This window comes from Astatotilapia calliptera, chromosome 3 (assembly GCF_964374335.1).
Source record: "Astatotilapia calliptera chromosome 3, fAstCal68.1, whole genome shotgun sequence".
NCBI classification, from domain to species: Eukaryota; Metazoa; Chordata; class Actinopteri; order Cichliformes; family Cichlidae; genus Astatotilapia; species Astatotilapia calliptera.
The window spans coordinates 12,113,783-12,135,016 of NC_137424.1; positions in this window are offsets into that span (position 1 = coordinate 12,113,783).

The following is a 21,234-nucleotide window of genomic DNA, read 5'->3' on the forward strand; positions in this document are numbered from 1 at the left end:
ACTCTGCATAATTGTCAGCATCCAAGCATTTTAAATGAGTCATCATCCTCAGAAATCATCCTTTGCACAGTTGTTATGAAGAGAAAAATAAACTTTAGAGCTGAAAATCAGATATGAACCGTGATCTGGGAGGGGAAGGGCACCTGCTGCCAGACAATGTTCACCTTGGAAAAAGTCAAAAGTGGTTTATAAATTTTGCCACAGGTCTGTTTGTCAGAGGGAGTTAGGCGATTGCTTCATAATTAAAGACTGATTAAGATGATTCATATTTTCTTAAAGGTTATTTTTAGACCTCACCTTTTACACCTGCATTGAGTTGCTGCCATGTGATTGGCTGATCAGATATTTGGATTAATGAGTATTTGAACAGATCTACCTAATGAAGTTTTATATTCATGATGAAAATGCTTTGATGGTTCATAGCTATGAAGTTACAGTATATCTGAAGAGCCTTAAAATATTTTTTTACCATAGTAAACTTCAAAACAGACTTTATTATATGATATAGTTTTAAAAAAGGATAACAATTGACTTCAGCATAATATAAAATAATGTGTTTTCCCGATACCTGATTTTTAGCACTATGTATGCATTGGTCAACTTTCAGATCTATGAAGTTCAGCTCAGTTATCTATGTTTTCATTTTTAGTTTCCATTTGCATTTAGATGCACGGCCGATTCTCTGATGTGTGATCTGTTTCTACCTGTGCTGATGCTAGCAGGACTAAAGCTGATCAAGCAGCAGTAAATATGTGAAGCAAGGCTGAAGGATACACTCGTAAAATGAACAGAATCATAAGAATATAACAGCACGAGCACTGCAAATGCAACTAAAACATGTTGACATCAAATGGTATGTTATTTGAAATTTATATGAAATAATGACACAACTATGTTTTCCAATTTTTTTTATTTATTAATTTTATTTTTTCCACAGTTGTGTAAATCAGTCTGTCTGTGGACTGCCAGCCAACACATCCACAACACCAACAACTCAGACAGCACAAAGCCTTTTAAGTTGGCGAGGCGTGATAGCAAATGCAGCGCAGGTACATCCATCTCACCTGCAGCAGCATCGCAGACCACGCCCCCCCTCCACACCACTCTTTCCTCATCGTTGCTCGCCATCGTTGCGCTCAGAGGGTAGAAGGTCCCGATCGAAGTGCACAGGTAACTTCCCTTCACATTTCACGACAATGATCCTGTTAGTGAGAAGCCTGCCTTCATACTGGCAGCTGGGTTTCCTGGCTCCCTGATGCTTTAGCTTACATTTAATTATGCGAAACGTTGCGGTACTATACGTCATGCCGCTATTTTCATCGTACCTCCCATCACCTCTACAAATGGATTTGACCTTTGCTGGAATGCTGAGGATGAATGTGTTGGTTTCCTTACAACTGTTGTCAATTTTGTAGATATTCCTATTTGATATTTCTGTGTTACACAGCTTTTCAGTCATCTTAGCATCTACATGCTGTCTTCTAAACTTTTCATAAGGTGTTTCTTCAGGTCGGTGCTCGCTTGGTTGAAAATTGTTCACTTTGGAAAATCCGGAAGCAAAGAGCAGCACGAGCATCATGCAGACAAACAGTGTCTTCATCGTCTCCTGGAGAAGAAAACACATGGACGTTTTTCCACATTAAGAATTTGGCAGATACATCCTTTTGGATCCTGAAGCTCAGTAAGTCGTCTTTGTGAGCTGCAAACACACACGACAAGAGGACTGATAGACCTTTTTCTTTAAATGAAAGAAGTGGTTTTATTTATAGTTTTCTTTTTTATTTATTTCTAATCATATATATTACTTTGTTCTCTGTTTTATTTTTTATTTTTCAACTGTTAGGACGATTTCTAAATATCCTGAACAAGCCTGATCTGGACGGCTCCTGGAAGCAGATTCAGGCGTGATGATGTCATTTTCAACTGGAAAAAGAAGCTTTGAAAAGCTGAAGTAGTTTAAATGTTTAGATATTTAACCTTGTTGTATTACTTTATATTTTATATTCATCGTATTAAGACATCAAGATATTTGTTTTTGCCTTAAAATTTTGTGTTTTAATTTATACTTTTTGTTATTCTTTTTTTTAATTTTGTCATTTTGCCTTTTTTACTTGATGTGATTTGGATAAATATATATTTATATCTACAGATATATTGAGAGAGTTTTTCTCTGGGTTTCACAAGCCCATTTTATAGATAAAAGTCCAGGTCATAATAGATCCGGTTCATTAAGAACAAAGTTTAAATCCGATTTAATATAAATGCCTTTCTGCACTCAGTTATTCTTTCCTGTCATATGTTTCAGTGTGCTCTGTAGTAACATTGACACACTGCAAAATAAAAATCAAACAGAACTCAAGACACTATGGATTTTCCTCCAATTCGTATCTGTTTGTGTAATTTATAGGATTTTTTATTTCAAGCTTTTCCAAATTAAGACACTCACCTTTTTTTTCCTTTACTAATGATGATGATTAACCTGCAGTGGTTCAGGTATAAGTTGGTTGTCTGGAACAGCAGATGATGAAGATGTCGTGAAGGGTCTGTGGTTAATGTATATAGTGGGTTCATTACATAACTGGATAGGCAACATCTGACAGTCAGTTTAAATAAGATCTTGTTGTATTTGAACACAAATCAGCAAAAACAGGTCTCTCACCGTGCAAATATACAGCTTACGTAAGTTTAGTATGCTCACCGAATGCAGTGTTTAGTGTAGCAGCAGAATTATGACAGTTTATGGAGATGTTCAACGTGAGCCTGCTGCCCAGCTTTAAAAGGAAAATCATTTTAAATGATACATAATAAGTTCTTACCAAAAGAGGAATGCAGACGGAGATGAGCAGAGATCTCTTCTGCAGTTCAGATGCGGCTGTGAGTTCTAGTTCACTTCTGTCACAGAGGAACAAAGTGTGTTTGGATCTGGACACTTTGATTTTTATACTTCTGATCAGCACCACCTCAAATAATCCTTTGCATCCACACCTACATCACTGGCCCACCACTTCTAGGAAACTTTAACACTTCCCTGCTTGTGACTCAGAAAGATAATGCAAATATGATGACCACTGACCACAAGAACCTGCATGTACATGCAGCCTGTTTTTCCACATCTGGCTTTAGAAAAAAAATGAATGCACAAACAAATAGATTTAAAATAAAAAGATGTGTTGGTATATTTTGACCTTTCAAATAAACTATTAACACTTCTTTTTTCCCCTTTTTAAGTATAATTTTTGGCAAATAAAGTGAGTGTTTTGACCATTTGCAGTTAAAATGTTGAACAATCTTTTTATTTTTGTTTTACTACCAGTTGGTTGTAATAATTTCATATGGGGATTTAAATGGATGTATGACAAAACAAAGGATAAAAGTATATATAAAAGTATATTTAATGAAGCTGATCGAACAACAGTGCAATATGGCATGATGACAGTGTTTACAATTTTGGCAGGAGAACAAAAGATAAATATTATAAAATACAAGACATGAAAATCTCAGAGGTCAGGGGTCGGGGGCCCAGGAAGTCTGACCCGCAGATTCCAGGTCTGACTTCGAGTACATAAAATATCATCTTTCTTGTGGGGAAGGAGCCTGAGTTAGAGCAGGAAGTTACACCATATTGATATTGTTGGGGTAGCCTCAATGCCAGTGTTGGACTCTCCAGTTTCCTTGAAGGAGGTTTGACTTTGTGCCATCGTTGGCTGGACTCTGTGCTCATTGATATCCCCGTATCAGTGAGTTAAGACACCATGCATTTATTTTCTGTGTGGCACACAACAAGAAAACAAGCCAAGAGAGAACACATCAGCCTCCAATGACAGTTTATTAAAAGTTATATTGGAGGTTATTTGTTGTGTTATTGAACCTGTGTGCTAATGAAAGAGTGTCCTTAATAAACGTACTCCATAAGGAAGTGTGTTCACAAGTGCACAGAACACATTAGGGCACAGGTCAATGATCGATTTTACAATTGTATTGTCAGATCGATGGACACTTTCGGATACTTGGATATTCAGGTGATTAGAGGAGCAGAGATGATCAGCTGATCAGGATTTGGTGGTGTGTTGGATCAGGTGGTGGAGAGATACAGGACAGGCCTGACATACACAAACGTATAGTGAAGGTTCAGAGGCTCAGATCTGTGACATCATTAAGTCCCAGCTCAGTGTCCATATTTAGATGTAACAGTGCTATAGACTTTACCTGACAACTTGTATGAGTAATGTTTTCATCTCAGGCATGTAAATTTCATTTGTGAATATATTTTTAATACTTGTACAACAGATTTTTTTGAGTGTTAAATAGAAATTATATGCTGAAACTGAAGTGATGGGTCGCACTCTTTAGTTCACCCCTGCTCTCGAAACAATGTAGGTGGTCCAATTAACATATTTACATTTTTTCATTTGCTTTTGCTGTTTCACTTGCAAATATTTCCAGTGTGACATTTGATCAGGTCTTGTAAACCTTGTCGTTAACCAAGCAGTCACTCCCAGGCTGCTGTGCTGATCACCGGATCTTAACTTCATTGTCACAGTGCACTCAGAACAAAACAGCCATGCAGAGATATGAGTCACAGTGACATTAAAACTGATGAAGACCGTCGTCGTTAGAACCAGCAAACTGAACGAACTAAAAAAGATCATCTAAATTCAACTGGTCTAAAATATCAGGATCTCAGTGTTAAGTCCATATTTTTGAAGTAGAAGCTTTTACTGGTTTTACTTAAGAAAAAGAAATAATAAGGAATTGTTTTGGAATTTGTCCAGGTTAACAGATGAAATCATGTTCAGTGCTTTGTCCTGTCTGTCACGGCGGGGTGCGCCGATGTGTGTGGAAACAGGACCCAAAAGCAGATGATGACGAGGAATTGTAATGATTAACAGAAAAGTGAGCCTTTATTGCGATGACGGCAGGAAATGAACCAAGAGACCAAAGCAAACAGGCAAAACACTAAGAAACAAAACAGTAAGCTGGAAAAACACTAAGAAACAAAACACTAAAGGTACTAAGACCAAAAACTATAACTATGACTGAGGTGGAAAATAAACAGACTATGACTATAACTGTAACTCTGGTGAGAAAAACAGACGAAAACTAGAACTATGACTGTGGTGATGTAAACAGACGAACCGACAATGGCATGAAGAAAACAAAAGGCTTAAATACAGACATGAGGTGATCAGGGGAAGTAGGGACACATGGGGGAAACAGCTGACAGACATAAACCTAATGACAGGACCAGGAGAGGAAAGCTAAATATAATGAACAAAGAACACATGACATTGTCAGAATAAAACAGGAAATGACAACACAACTTAACAGACCTAATACGTGATGAAACAAATAGAAAACCCCAAAAACATAGAAACCCCAGGAACAATAACTGCCTAAACTAAAGGCAAATAGGAAATAACACAAACTAATAACATATCAAAAAAATACAAAGAAAACTCAGAGTGCTGGGTCGGAGACCCAGCCTGTGACACTGTCAGTAAACACAGATTCTTTATTTGCACTGAATGGGACAGCATATAATTTCACTGCTTTTGGCGTAATGACAATAAAAGATAGTTTCAAAGTCTGACCTGCAAAGCCCGTCCACCCAGTGTCCTCCTCAGTCCTGCTGGTTGCATGATTGCTGTAGAAGTGCTAAACTACTGTGACCTGATTAATTGAACTGAGTTCACACTGCAATAACTAATCAGTGAGGTGGTAGTTTAAGTACTTCATTACCAAAATGTATAAATGAAGTACATCAGAAGATGTTGGGGAAGAAGCACTTCACCGGGTGGGCCTGGACCCCCGAGGCCTGTCCCTGTGCCGACCTCGTCTGAGTCTAATAGTTTAATAGATTCAGTTTAATTTAATGTTAAGTTGAACTGGAGTTAACCAGAATCCTTTACTCTTCCAACTCCTCTACTTTGTCTAACAGTTAGCTTAGCTTAGTCTAGCCAAGTTTTCTTTGCAAAATTGCTAATTGCATGGTTTCAAATTGCAGTTTTGATTTTAAGTCGACTAATTGTTCAGACCTGCTCTGGGGCCTGTCTGAAGTATTAAATTGACATATATTTGTCTCAACACCTACGCAGGAGAACTTTTTTGTAAGTGTGAAATGGAAAATAGAAGAAGAAGTAGAGATGTGGGTGTTCCTATTTACATATTTTTATTTTCTGTTTCTTTAGCCAAACATGTTATTTGATCAGAGCACCTGCCTGTACACCTGCTGTTAACCAAGCAGTTATTTTCAAGCTGCTACACTGATCACAAAGTCAGGACATATGAATGACAGGAAGTGTCCAGTGTCACGTACCGATATTAATGACAACAATGATGGGTCAAAGCAACATATGATGAACATTTATTACGATATCCTGATAAATGTAATGCAGCGGGATAACTTCTACAGTTATTATGTTAGTGATGATGCCTCTTTGCTTTTCATTTATTCACAGCTTTGTGGCGTACGATGGAGTGTCAGGGCCACATTAAGATGATAACCTGCCACGGCTGCAGTACCCTCTACAACACGGCTTGTGTCGATGATTTAGTGAAGCAAACTGATCAGCTGTCTCATTGTGTCTTTTGTGTGTTTGGTTTTGTGTTTTCAATGAACTGAAAGCCCTCTTTAATGCACGAGGGTGTGACCATCCACATTCTCTCATCTGTCCAGTGTCAGCCATTCATTTTGTGCAAATGGTCAAGTCTTCCAAGTGTGCGTGCTTTTCCTTCTGACCAGATGCAGCTTTTTGCACCATAACTTTGTCCTGATACTGATCCCCACACTGTGTACTGTATGTGCACTAAAACAGCAATCATTTCACTGCTCAGGTTACAAAATGTCATAAGATGCTGCATGGCCGTACAAGATAGACTTTGGTTAGCAACAACTCTCTGAGGCCTCAACTGTGAAGCAGAACGCTGTCTTATCCGGCTAACTTCAAGAGCCAAGTTATCCTTTGAACCTAATCTGCTCCACAGCAATTTTTGTTCCAAATGTGAGATCACCAGGTACAAAATCACCACCTACTAACCAGTATGAACATAGATTCTCTACAACTTTACTGTTTTGAAAGTATTAATTTATGATCCTAAAGCAGGACACCTGCACTGTAATTAATGACCTCACATCACATGTTTAAATTATGCTTTTACATTTAACCTTTTAATCAGACCAACAAAAAGCTCATACTCAATTTTAGCAGCAGTCATTGTGACACTGATGATAAAACTTGTGTAAAATTGCAAAACTGTAAAAAGAAATGTAAAAATTTTTTTAAAAAAAAAAAGCATTTTTGTAGCTCAGTGTTGAAATTACAGGTAACTTCACTGGTTGGCTGTTTCAACTGTAACACTTCAAAATAACATGCTAAGGTTTAATAGGTTATAAGGAATATACTCTGAGCCCTGAGCAGTGTTGTGCTAATAAGAGACGTTTTGTGTGTGCAGTGAACCAGTAAGTTTTGTATTTCATAATTTATTGAGTTTCTATTATCCTTTCTGACCTGCGTTAAGGAAGCAGTCATTAAAGCACCATGTCCGCTATAATAGTTCTGTAGTTTGATGCTTGAGTCGTTGCAGACTTGTTGAAACTCCCTCACCCGTCAAAGCAGCGTCTTTGTTATTCGAGTCCAGCAGATGGCAGTGTTTCACTGTCTGACGGCTGTCTGAAGCTTCAGCTGGATTATCCGTTTGCTATGTTTGCCATGTTACAGTGGGGAGGAAAAACTCCCTTTTAACAGGAATATCTAGACATGAGTGATTACTGCAGTGGGGCACTATCTGTGCTATCTATAAGAAATGTTAGCAACAATAAAACTCTGAGGATCAGGGCTCCATTTCACTCCAGTGTTCAGTGGCATTTTAAAAGAGTGAATACCGACGCTGAATGTCTTTGTAAAGCAAAAGCACTTTGTTAGCCTTTACAGAGCAAAGCTATGGATCAATGTGCAGTGAAGAAAAATCGGGGTGGCCAGTCTGTCCTTTCCTAACCAATCACAGAGCTCCTTACATTGCACCATGTGGCTAATTTGCGTTTTACTGATATTGCTGGGCTGCTGTCAATCATTTTGTCTTTATATTACAACAGAGCATTGACCTTTAACCTGTTTAATTCATACTGAGTATTTAAAAAAAATGTATTGTCATAATAAATTCTGCCTCACTGAAACACCATTTTGCATTAGCCTCTATCACCTGACTTGTCACTGATGATATCACTGCATGAGCAGGCGAGCGGTAGCAGCGGGGGGGTGTAGGTGAAGCTCGTGAAGAACAAAATTCTGTACGAGCGGACGCAGTGAGTCCAATAACCAGGGGTAACTGGAAATAAGGTGTTGTAGGCTGGCTTCCACAGTGTAAAGAGACACTTCTCCCTCATGCTCTAACAGCTGGTAAATCAATTTAGAAGCAGAGTCGATAACGGCCTCCTGAAGCTCCCTAGGTGGGGTGACTGCCGCTGGATCCATATCTGGCTGGTCCGTACTGTCACGGCGGGTGAGGAGAGCCGTGTGAAAATAATAAATGAGGATCCAATCGCAGGCAGTAGTGGAGAAGTGAAGGTGGTTTATTGAACACAAAAATAAACATGGACAAACAGCAAATGGAGCACGAACTAAACTAGACTGGAAACAACTAAACTACAGAGCACAAGCCTGGACAAGAACGAGCAGAGGAGATGGACAGCAGGGAGAACACACGGGTGAGACATGGTGGATACACAGACGGACCAGCAACTACAATGACAGAGGACACGACTTAAATACACAGAGAAACACAGGGGAATTACACACAGGTGGTGGACACAGCTGGGAATAATCACCAAGACGAGACAGAGGTAAAACTGAACACACTCACATGAGACGCAGACCTTCACAATAAAACAGGAACAAGAAACCATCACACTAAGACGCAGACTCGACATAGAGAGAGAGACAGAAAATGACACATGGAACTAAACTAAACCTGCAAAAACATGACAACTCAAAATACTGGGTCAAACTGAGCCAGAACTGTGACAGATTTTCTATAATGTTTTGCTTGAGCATGTCCTGCTTTTCTGTAATGTTATTTCTACAGTTTTAGCAGTTCTTCTCGAGGGAAAGAGAAAGATGTAAAAATCTTATACGTTATATATGTTAAATAACATGTGTAGTGCTCACATGTAATGCAGATGTTAGCTTTGATCTAACCAATAAATCCTGATTGGATGTTGTTAGCGTTAGCACTTGTGTTTGCTTCCCTGCTGTACAACAGCATTACCAAAATACAACTGAAGAAACAAACTCAGTTATGAAACGTTTGTGTTCAGTTTGCAGTCGCTGAAAATAATTACACCTTTGGGAATGACATGGAAATGCTCCCACACTAAAGATTGGGTTTTGTTTTGGGGATTTTCCATCTTAATTTATCTGTCTTATTTGGCTACATCTACGACACTGCTATGCTCTCTCTTGCCTATGTTTTCGTGGCTGCTGCTATCTGTATTTTAATATATATATATATGCAATGAAAATTTCCATCTCGCCCCTCCCGGCAGTCTGTATACTTTAAGCTCGGGTAGTTTTTACACAGGATACGGGAGGATTATTGAGAAGAACCTAAGCAAACACGTGACAAGTTTTCAACAGGAATGAATGACAGTAAAAATGTTACCTCACAGATCGTTTTCATGCCATCAGTAATGAGCTGGTTTCAGCTGGACTGGACACACTCAAATGGCAAAGAAGGTTGTGTAGCCTTTGCAGAGAAGATGAAATGCATTCATGTAAATCAAAATGCATGTTTTAATTGAGGTAGAGGTTTGTCAGAGATATTATTCTCATAATGTACCTTTGTCCCAGCTGATTACCTTCATTAAACAGCAGGTTGCAAAAACCTCTTGTGTACCTCTTTTCAACCACTGGGAGGCGCTACAGCTTCATTCCTTTCACACTAAGGCAGCGGTAGGGAACTCCAGGCCTCGAGGGCCGGTGTCCCTGCAGGTTTTAGACGTTCCCTACCCCTGCACTAAGGCCTTTGAAATCTTCATTAACACTGAGCTTGAAATTTCTATCAGTCGAATGCAAAGGAGTCCTGTGGTTGTAGGACAGAGGTAGGGAACGTTAATCTGCCATCATTTAGATTATATGACAACAACCTTCAAATCTGAAGTCTCAGAAATCTGCTTCATGTACAAGTTCCTCCAATAATCAGGGCTAATATCACCAAATTGTACATAAACAGACTTTTACATGTTAAATATTTCTCAAATATGGGGAAAAAAACAACATAAAATACTATATTATTAACAAAATATCTTAAGATACAGCTACAAATTGCTTGAAACATTTGCAATGAAATATATAAAACTGCTTTATTGTCAGTGAGGACAAAGTTATAGTGATGCTGTGCTGGAGTGTTCAAAAGAAGACAGAGACATGAAGTATAAATATTGTATAATATTAAATATAAGAAAGAACAAAGTTATAAAAACATTAATAATTGAAATCTGCAACAATATTCACATAAAGTGTAAAATACAGAGTTAACTGTTTAATAGGTAAAGTTTAGGTCTTGCAGTCGAACAATGATCCCAAACACAGCAGCAAATCTACAGCAGAATAGCTGAAAAGCAAAGTCCAGACCTCAACCTGGGACATTCAGAGAGCTGTGCTTAAATAAATGCCCACAAACCTCAAAGAACTGAAGCAACGTTGTAATGAAGAGTGGGCCAACATTCCTCCACAACAATATGAGAGACTGATAAAGTCAAGCAGAAAACAATTAGCTCACATTTGTGCTGCTAGAAGTGTTTCTAGTTATTCACAGGACTGTAGTTTGAATTTAAAGAAATGTGAAAGTGCACTGAAATTAACATAAAGTTATTGCAATTTTAAAAAAAAATCAAGAAATCTAAGAGGAAGAAACAATGTAAACCACACAATTTTTTTCCTTATATTCTCCACACAGCAATGCACATAACAGACATAAAATATTTGCATTTATCAATAGAAAATATACAATTTTTCCATAGTCATAGCCAGGCCCGATTACTGCCAAACCTGTGCTGAATCAATCACTTAAACAGGACCTGTCTGACAAAGTAGAGTAGACCAAAAGATCCTCAAAAACTACACATCATGGCGCAATCCAAGGAAATTCAGAAGCGAATAAGAAACAAAGTAATTGAGATCTCTCAGTCTGGAGATGCAACGTCAAGATGAACAGAATCCAGTTTCTGGGATCCTGAAGGAGAATGTCTGGCCATCTGTTCACGACCACAAGCTGAAGTGCACTTGATCCAAAGCACACCAACAAGTCCACCTCTAAGCAGCTTAAGTAAAACAAAATAAAGACTTTGGAATGGCTTAGCCAAAGTTCATACGTGAATCTGATTGAGGTGCTGTGACCTTGGAAAGGTGGTTCATACTCAAAACCCCTCCAGTGTGGCTGAATTACAACAATTTTGCAAAGATGAGTGGGCAGAAATTCTTCCACCACCTCGTAAAGGACTCATTGCCAGTTATCCCAAACGCTTTATTGCAGATGTTTCTACTCAGGGTGGCCCAACCAGTTATTAGGTTTAGGGGGCAATCACTTTTTCCACACAGGGCCATAATAATGGCCACCTTAATAATAAATGCCTTGATTTAGGAACTACTTTTAATGTTTACTTGTGCTATTTTGCAAAAAAATAAAATCTCTGCAAAAACATCAGAACTGCTGACCGTCTGACCTCAATATGAAATTATTAATCTTTTGACAAAAAACATTTAGATTTGTAAAAATAAAGAAACCATAGAGGAACAAACAATGTTGTTTGCTACGTTCTAACATGGCAATCTAAATAACAGTAATGCAAACATATATATTTATCAATAAAAACAGATCGCCTTTTCACTGTTACAAAAGTCAAGTACATCAATGTTTGTTCAGCTTTCATAAATGTAAGTTTATAAGTACATTTTTTGGTAAAGTCCAACTTCTTTTAATACATGCAACACATTTCAGAACATTTGGGACAGAGACAACAAAAGACTGGAAATACTTGGTAAAAATCTGGTGAAACACTTTAAAGCCAGTGGGATTAAATGGGAAACATAAAATTTAATACTAGACAAAGACCGATTGAATCATGAAGCAAAGAATTAATAACTAAATCACAAGTAGAAAATGTTATGCAGATATTATTGGATAGATTTTGGTGTAGAAAAAAATGACAAGAAATGAAAAATGAAAGTTATCTGGTCTTTTTCTTTAAAGAGTAGCCTACTGCAGAGCAGCAACACTGACAAAGACCATCATCACCAATACTGCAGCTAATACAATGATCCAGGAGGAAACTTGAAAAAGCAGGAAAAATGTGACACTGATCAAAATGAATACATCAATTATTGATCAAAGAGAAAATGCATACTACCACAATGCATTGTTATTGCATCTCAGTTTCTCACCATCACTGATAATCTGACGTCTGCTGGACCTCAGGAATCGTCTCCATCACCTCTCTGTGAGGAGCATAGAGCACTCGTGCTGCACATCCCACCTGTGTGCTGTGTTTACGTGAACCTGAGAGCACAGCTGTAGTGGTGACAGTGAATGTAGCGTTGGTGTTGGACACACTGACAGTGTTGTACTGTGAGAAGCTGAGGTCTTGTTGTGAGACACTGAGTGTTACAGTGGGAGCAGGTCGACCAGTGGCTGAACAGGAAACAACCCACTCTTCAGCAGAGTTTGACTCAACAACAGGTTCATGCAGCTCTGTGAAAGATCAGGAGATATTGCAAGGAATATGTTGTTGAAAGGAAATCAGTTTCTAGCACATTTAAACACATTAATGCAAAAGTTCTTACCATAGACTTGGAAGCAGGTTCTACCAGTGAAGGAGCCTTCAGGATAAGTGTTAAACAGACAGTGATAGCATCCTTCATCCTGCTCCGTCACATTCCTGATGACTATGGAGCAGTTCTGTAGTCCAGTGTATTTAAACTTGACTTTATCGTTAAAGCCATCATTCACTCTCTGACCATAGTACTTGCTGTAGGTGGCAACATTTGTCTCCACATCACGTGAGATTTTCTGCCATGTGACCTGAAGGACGTCTTTAGTGTCCAAGAGCTGACAGCTGAATTCAGCATCTTCTCCCACTGCAGCCAGCACAGTCTGCTGTGTTTGGACCACTGCTGTTAGAGCTGCATGGAGAATAACATGAGTTAGAGATGTGGAACTGAGAGGTATTGATGGGAAGGATTAAACAATCATTCGGGTCATGGAGTAGTCTGTGTTTTAGGCTCAAACAAATTGACATATGGGTACCACTTAAATGTGATGTAGACTATAAATATAAACCTGACACTCATTGTTTCATACTGTATGTTTCAGGGACATTTTCTTTCATCTATAAAAAAAAAAGTAAGACAATTCAGTTAGCTACCAACTAAACAAAGAAAGTCAGATAGATGTACAGATCGAGTCTATATTGGTTCTGTTGGTCCATGACCAATTCTGGAGGTCTGTACTGCATTTGAACTTTTTCAACAATTTGGAGGTCCAACCATGATTTAAGCTGGACATCAATATGGCGTTCAACATTAGAACCTTGGACTTGATGTATATTTTTTGGACATCATGTAGATATCTATGACAAGTGCAGGGAATTTAAAGGTTTAATTGAGGTCATATTTTTTATTTACAAAATATCAATATTGGGGCTACAAAACAATCCCTTCAGTGGACCAAAAATGAATTATAAAACCCATCACTTCAACATAACCAATACCAGGACTGGTATTGACTGGTAACTCGTGCTACTGTAGAAATTCCCATTGATTTTCTACATTTTCCCAGAGGCCTCCCCTTCTGTGGATTACTAGTATGTTATTTATTAATTTGTGCCTCAATTATTTCAGATCGGTTATTTCACTGGGGAAGCCCTATATTGCCCACTTCCTAATTTCAGCACTGTTTGATCTTTCTCTTTAGCATGTATGTAACTTTGGTTTGTTGAGATTTTGGCATTACTTCTGTCATAAACATTCTCTCTCAGACATAACTGACTAAGATTTCTGTGGTTACCCAGAACATTTTAATAGACTTTTTGTAATCAATCAGGTCTTCAACCCCTTCTTTTTAAAATAGTGTATAAACCGTATGTATGTGTGAAAGACTGTTAATGTTTTGATAAATTGTTTATTTTAGAACAATTGGTGAGTGTGTTTAGCCACTTCACACTACTACACTTTGCTCTAAACTACATTCCTTCTCTGAACAGTATATATGTGAATGGACTGACGGATCTTTTAATTTCAAATGTTAAATAATTGTCAGTAAACTACTTATGACCTGAACTCCGTCTCTGTCTAATGGAAATGAGTGCCTTCTTTTTTTTAACTACATTGGGGTTGTGAAACGTCTTTTACATTGTAGGCCACATACAACCCAATTTTTGTTAATTTACCAACCATACATACTTAACACACAAACATGTGGTTTATCTATTGCTTTCATCGTAATATGAATAGGCATGGGGCAACCTTTAACAAAACAGTCTAAAGCTGTTTTCACACAGCTCTCAAAACTGTTAGGATGCCTGGGTCGGTGACCCAGGGTTTTTGAGTTTATGATATTATTTATACTGTCTAGTTTGTGGTTTCTTTGAGTTCTGTCTTATGGCTTAGGTCTCTGTCTTCTTTAGTTGCTCTGTCTCCCCTATCACCTGCATCCCCTTGTCTAGTTCGCGTCTATGTGTATCTTAAGTTCCTATATCCCCGTGTTCAGTCAGTGTTTGTGTCTGCCCTGTTCCCACGTCTCTGTTCCCTTTGTAGTGCCTGCTTATGAGCCTGTGTCTTTGTTCAGTCTGTGTTATGCGTTTCCTGTTTTACTTTGAAGGTCTGTGTCTTATCTCAGTATGTTCAGTTTACGCTTCTTTGGTCTCGTCAGTTCTGATTTGTCCCAGCTGTGTTTCCCTCCTGTTACCCATTCCCTGATTGCTCCCTCTGTGTACTTAAGCCCAGTGTTTCTGTGTCTGTGTCGTGATCTACTGTTTACTTTGTCAATCCACTGGTGTTAGTTTGTTTTTTTGAGTTTTTCCAGTTATGTTATGTTTGCGTTCAGGATTGAAGCTGTTTTTGTTTAAGTTCTATCTCCGGAGTCTGCACCTTGGGTCCTATTCCTGCCTGCACACAGCCACACCTAACACAAAACAGTCTCATTAATCTGAATGATGAACAACTCATGACACAGAAAGTTGATTTTGTTCTTTTTTATTAGGCTGAGTGTTCAGTGGGAGAAACGTTTTGTCACTCATTCAAACAAAATCTAAACTCTTCAGTAATTGTATCTCCCTCTAAATCTGTCTAAAGACAATCTCTTTGTCACTTCAGAGAAAAGTTCTCACATTTTAGGATCAATTTTTAATTATTACGAGTGAAGGTTCTTGTTTTCTTTTTTTTTTCTCTTGTCACAATAAATAACTTTAAAAAACAAAAACAACAATACGGAATAAAACTTACCTTTTGAAAAGGCCATAAAAAGAAAAAACAAACACAGAATCCCACAGTCTGACATGGTGCACGTCTCTGTGTCCCCACTGGCTATTGTACCACGTATTGAAACAACGTCGTACAATAGCCAAATTATTGAAAACTCAAATGTCCCCGAAGGAAGGAAGAATCTCCCTTCCTTGTGGGACATGTTAGAATGATCAACTGTACCAAGTAAAGTACAAAAACTTCCCAGTGCAGAGTTTCATCAGTGTTTTAATCAGCAAACTCAATCATTTTTTTCTGCATTTTGAAAATTCAGTAAAGTTGTAGGTGTCAACATTTGTCTCCACATCTTGTAAGATGATAACTATTGCATTAGTTAACCTGATTTGCATTAAAGTAGACTGCTGATTTATTGTGGATGAATGATATTGTTTTATGATGTTATAAGAAATACTGTTCGCAGAAAGTCATCGCCTTATTTGTCTGATTAGAAGAGAACAGAAAATGCTGGAGTTTTCTGCCCCATCTCAGCAGGAGCAGATAAACAGGGAGCCAAGGTCGTAGCTTAGGCGCCGTGTGAGAGAAAAGCATGTGAATGTTTAGGCTTTTATGATAAGGTGGGGGCACCAGAGGCTATAAGAGTTTGATCAATGCTCCACCATTTTGAGACCTGAGGCTGTCTGCATACAGTGTCCATCTCCCACGCGTGTGATCATTAAAATCATTGTTTGACTCAACCCGGCCGGACCAGTGTTGTTATTGTGGTTTTTTCTCTTGTCTCCATCCCCAATTTTGAACTCGTAACAGCACGACCATAGCTGGCCATCGGGCATACCGATGGTGATTTTTCTTTTTTATGAGCCGATGAGGTTTTTTTACTTTTGTTTTGTAACGGTATAAACAATGAAAGGTGGTGGATTGGCCGGATGCTGGTCGATGTGTAAAAATAAGTCAGTTGTTTGGTGGTGGCTATGGCGGAGCTTCCACAGAGGCAACAGGTGGATGAGGGAAGGTGAGGCAGGAGGAGCAGAGACCTGAGGTGAACTTAACTTCAGGTAAGTTATGACCTGCAGTCTATCTGGGTCAGATAAACCAAGTTTAGGTGGAGTAATAGTACATTTTTTTCAAATATACTTCAAGGAAAATTTGTCTCCTGAATTTTTTAAATTAGACTTTGAGAAGGGTCTTATCTGAAAGTGTTTGAAGAGCACTATTTGCACTGTGCTGTTTGAAAAGCACTATTTAAAATGGAAGTACACACTCTAACGTGATAAGGACTTTACTGGACTTACCTCGATTTTCAAGTAGGGTGCAAGCTATCTGCATTCGCTCCAGCACAACTGCCTCTGTAGTGGTTGACACCTCACTGACCTCTCCAAAATCAAGGTAGTGTTCTGCAAACTGTGAGATTGATCATAATTAGAATGTAAAGTCTTAATTAGGTAAAGGATAGGATAATTATAATCCACAAAGCTTCAGCCTATTCCTTTTTCAGTTACTGTTACTGTACTTCTATGTAAAATGATAACTTGTGTTGTTGTTGTTGACCGAAATAAATTTCACTTCACTTAAATTCACTTAAAGTCTTAATTATAGCTAACAAGAAATTGAATCATTTGAATAAGGGTTACCTTTAACATTAAAACTCCACAACTGCTGGAATTCTGTTGCTTGTGTTGCATAGTCTGTAACTGCCACTCCATGGTGTCTTCATGCCCTCTCATCCTCAGAAAATTCCTAGTTGAACAAAAATGTTTGTAATGAAACAAGAAATGTTTTATCTAAGAATAATACCTCAGTAATAATGCATACCTCCAGTTGCGCAGAATTTTCCTGTCATAAACACCTTCATTCCCCATGGGGTCTATGAGCAGTATTTTCTGTGCAGAAATGTTGACAATCTGAAGAAAAAGTTAATAAATTAAAAAATTACAATAGTTTGTGCCACTGAAAACGTATTTAAAAAAACACTTTCTGCAAGAAACTGCTTCACAACAAATTACGCAAATTAATAACTATATGAACACATACCACAAGAATCCAGTGCGTACCAAAGTTCACAGGGCACAGCCACATGTCTTCAACTGGGAACTTCATCTGTGGGATTGGAAGTGCAGAGTAATTTGGATTTACTTAGGTACCATGCGTCTTAGGGTGTTTTCAAATATAGTGTTGTTTAAAGGAACCGAACTCTTTCCTCAGCAATAGAAAGGAGTCAACTGTTTGGACCACTTTTGAACTTTTAACATACCTTGTTGAGGCATCTGAACTGCCCGGAAAACAACGAGCTTGCAACTACTGAACAGAGCAGGTGTGCAGCATTCTGCACAAGTATACAAAAATGTTAGAGAACAGTAAATACGTTTTTTTTTTATATCAAAATTAGTAGGCAAAGGACATTTCTTACTTTCCTTTTGTCTCTCAATGACACGGTGCGGGTATGCATCAATGACCTGTTTTGAAAAATCAGAGTTTATACAACAACAGCAACAATTTTTGAAGTAACTGCTTGAGTGCTGTACACAAAAACATCAAAAAGAATAGAATTGCTGATAAAGGTTCTTTCTGCATATACTGAAACTGGATATTATGATGTCACAGATGTCACAACATCTGTGTTGTGGTTGATAACATTTTTTCCTGTTGAAGTGAATGGGTGAAACCTTAGAGTTTTGCAATATAAACCCCCCGACCTACCCGCACATTTTAAACTATTAATGGTCTCTGCACTGCAAATGCTTCAGAAGGAGCAGAACCTCGAAATCAGAATCAATAATGATAAGTTCTCTTACCTCATCAGAAACCACCGTGACCCCTGCAGTGTTCGAAAAGAGGAATCAAATAACTTTTATGTTCCAACAACTGACTCCAGGCGCCCAGTATCCTTTGCTCGCCATAGCCTCTTTACTAAAAGAAAAATATGATAAGTTAGCTCAGGCATGCATGAGATTTTTAGTGGATAAGCTTGGTAAAGGCCAACGGGCCACAACAGGAAAAAAGTCAATACAATAGGCATACATTTACACGCAGAGAAATAGGAAAGGTTCAGCGGGTGGGCAAAATAGAAAATTACTGACAGGCAGATCCATTTCTAGACTTCTACAAGCTCAGTGCACGTTGCATGTTTCTTTATATCCAATATGAGTTGAAGACTGCAAAATGCAAACAAAGTCATGCAACAGTCAATCAAGTTGCAACGCCAAACTGGCAACAAATGACCAACTGGTCAAAAAGAGTTGTTCACTATGCCACCTTCATTTTCTAAGCTTTGTTTCCAGGAGGGAAGTTCTTGTTCATGCGTTTCTGGTCCTGGAACACAATTAAACTCCTTGTGGGAGCAACAACTTTTGTCAGCCGTTTTGGGTGCATAATGAATAACAGAGGGTCTGGTATCCTCTGGACTTTGCTGGCACTGAGGGTTAGCAGTAGGATGGCACTGTCAGACTGTGAGTTGGGTATTTTTCATTGTCACTGATATTTACATGGTGGCTTCTTCTGTACGGCTTGATATGGTCAATGCTGTAGTGATTTCTTAAAGTTGCTCCTTCCGTGTTTTTTTTTTTTAATCTCACACATTTGCCAGCGATGTCTTGAATGGTGTAGGGTCCTGTAAAAATCTGGATCAAGTCTTCCTCCCTTCCTTCCACGTTTCCTCATGTTCAAAAGAAGAACTTCATCTCCAACGCTGTACACAAGGTTTCTGTACTTCTGGACTTGTCTAGCATAGGCTTCCTTTTGTAAGTCTTGGGACTTTGCCATATTTTCCTCTACAGTTTTTTTTAACTTGCTCTTGTGCGTCTCTTGTAGAAGATACAAAGTCACCGTAACTCGACTCCTCAGGGAGAATGATGGAGGACAGCTAAAATTTTCACATTTTAAATCACAATTAAAATCATAATGGCAAATAATGCATTTGAAACATGAACTGAAAATCCGAACTATAATAACTCATGTTTAAAAGTAAATATACTATTATAAAGCTTTGATCACAGAAAGCCACAAAGATAGACTCCTATCATTTTGTGTATAGTCACTTTTTACTCTTGATACACTTCCATAGGTGAACACATACTGAAAGGTCTCCTCAACATTTATTACTTTACATAAAGATACAAACATAAAGTAGTAACTAGTCACTTACTTTATCTTTAAAATGTGTCTTGCGTATAGAAGTTAAGCAGAGAAGATTAAAGCTGCAGCTAATATCAGTATGCGCACTTTCCAATTAAGATTACATTTAATTCATGCATTATCACAGTTTTTGCATAAATAGAATTCCTTAATAACACTTACTGGGACTTCAACAGGAAGAATACGTAGCTCAGGTGGCAGAGCAGGTCAGCCACTAAACAGAAGGTCGGTGGTTCGATCCCAGGCTGCCTGTTGACTGTTGACTAATTTTCTCAGGGCTCTACATGTGGACATTAAAAAAAAAACCCACAATAGTGACAGTGTCTTAAAGCATCCATCGTAGTGTGAATGCGAGTGAATGTTAGAAGCACTAAAAACCTTAGAGAAAGTGCTTGTGTGAATGGGTTCGATTGGGTGAATGCACAAGTTGTACAAAGTGCTTTGAGTGCTCAATGAGAGTAGAAAAGCACCATATAAGAACCAGTCCATTTACCATCTGAGCCTTCGTAGAAAGTAAAGCTGGCTCAGACCCTTTTTGTAGGCAGTGTCCATGTTGGCAGACCACTCCAACTTGTGATCCAGATGAACTCCCAGATACTTAAAGGATGTGACTATTTCAACATCATTCCCACCAGTGCAGACAGAGGAGGGATCTGTTTCTGCGAAAGTCCACCACCAGCACCTTTGTTTTGGCCACATTCAGTTTCAGGTGATTCTCCTCACACCACCTCATGAACCGACCAATCACTCCTCTGTATTCCTCTTCACTTCCCATTCCCTCTTTAATCCAGGATCTCAACCAGTTTTTTTATGTTCTCACATTTTTAGGTTCTGGTGCCTTCAGGACTGCTTCAACTTTGTCCTCGGTTTTGTGGAGCCCATGTCTGTCGATCTTGTGTCCACAATACTCAATGGCATCCTTGAAGAACTCACATTTGTTTTTGTTTGCTCTCAATCGATGTTTTTCTAGCCTGGCCGGGACTGCTGTTAGGTTAGCCAGATGAGTCTCCTCATCAACACCAGTGACAATTATGTCATCCAGAAAACACTGTGTTCCTGGAATGCCTTGTAGGACCTGATCCATGGCACGTTGCCATACTGCTGGGACACTGGCGATACCAAATACCAGTCTGTTGTACTGATATAGGCCTTTGTGAGTGTTTATCTCCAGATATTTCCTGGATGTCTCTTCTACTTCCAACTGGAGATAAGCCTGGGCAAGGTCAATTTTTGAAAAGTGTTTGCCACCTGCGACTGCTGTGAATATGACTTCTAGGCGTGGAAGTGGGTACTGATCTACACGGAGAACTGGGTTCACTGAAACCTTAAAATCACCACAGATCTGCACTCTGTCACTTGCTTTCTTGCTTACTGACACTATTGGTGTAGCCCAATCTGACCATTCCACCTTTGGTGAGTATTCCTTCCTCTTCCAAGCGCTGGAGCTCTGCTTCGACTTTGGGGCGTAAAGCATAAGGTACAGGACGTGCCTTGTGTAATCTTGGTTTTGCATTGTCCTCTAGTATGATCTGTGCTTTAATATTTTTCAGGGTGCTGATTCCATCTTTGATCACCTGGGCGTGGTTATTAAGTATCTGTTTCAGTCTTTCATCCACAGAATGTGCACTCGGGC